This window comes from Puma concolor, chromosome A2 (assembly GCF_028749965.1).
Source record: "Puma concolor isolate L17-30 chromosome A2, mPumCon1.1.hap2, whole genome shotgun sequence".
Taxonomy (NCBI): Eukaryota; Metazoa; Chordata; class Mammalia; order Carnivora; family Felidae; genus Puma; species Puma concolor.
In genome coordinates this window covers 76,197,691-76,198,970 of record NC_141668.1, presented here as the reverse complement: position 1 = coordinate 76,198,970, position 1,280 = coordinate 76,197,691, and positions in this window count along the sequence as shown.

The following is a 1,280-nucleotide window of genomic DNA, read 5'->3' as shown; positions in this document are numbered from 1 at the left end:
TTTCTTCTGATATGACATTGTGAATGAGTTTTTACAAGCATTATTCACTTTTATTTGTTCTACTTTTTGTTCCCCACTCCCACCTCTCATTCTAAGCCCCAGATCACTGGCTTTCTTTTGTATTTCTTTTTTCTTCATGGCACAGGTATTTATTGTTTCTGCTATGTTAGGCACTATGCAAGGCACAGCATGTATAGGGTTGAAGAAAGCAGACAGGATCTGCTTCCCTATGGATCTTACTTACATTCAGTAGCAGAAACTGGGAAATTAGAATAATCTGGTTCCACTTTACAACAAAGAATTAAGAGTGAGGAGAACATGCAGAATTTGAACATCTGTACTGATCGTTAGGACCATGTTTCATATGGGCATGTTTTACATTTATAACTTTAGTGTCAATTTTCTATTTTACTCTTACTATTTCCTAAATATAAACAAGTAGTAATGTGAGGACAGTTTCATCAGGTAAATTTCTGAAGTTTTGACACCATAATCTTATTTTCTGCTGTGGCAAAGGATAGTAGATGTGTGCTGAGGATTAAGAGGAACTATCTCTTATTTGCTATGTCAGCAATGCCAAGGTTACTACTCCACAACTAACTGAAGCACTGTGTTATGTAACTCACTATAATGTTCCATTATTTGTATCTTCTAGTTACTGAAAAGTTGATGGTTAATTTTTATTCTAAACAGAAGGAGAAAATCTGGATCCCTTTTTATTTTATCAAACATACATTTTAAAAAGTAAAGATTGGGGTGCCTGGGTGACGCAGTCGGTTAAGCGTCCGACTTCAGCCAGGTCACGATCTCGCGGTCCGTGAATTCGAGCCCCGCGTCAGGCTCTGGGCTGATGGCTCGGAGCCTGGAGCCTGTTTCCAATTCTGTGTCTCGCTCTCTCTCTGCCCCTCCCCCGTTCATGCTCTGTCTCTCTCTGTCCCAAAAATAAATAAATAAAAAAAAAAAAGTTGAAAAAAAAAATAAAAAGTAAAGATTTATCTTGAAATAAATATACTAACATCTCAGATGCCATTTATTTTGTCCTTAAGCAAGATTTTTTGTCATTTTTACCTTTCAAAATATATATACTTTTTGGAAGATTTATTTATTTATTTATTTTAGTTTTAGAGAGAGAAGACAGAGAGCATGAGTTGGGGAGGGGCAGAAAGAGTGAGGGAGACACAGAATCTGAAGCAGGCTCCAGGCTCTGAGCTGTCCACATAGGGCCCAACCAGGGGCTCGAACTCACAAACTGTAAGAACGTGACCTGAGCTTAAGTCAGA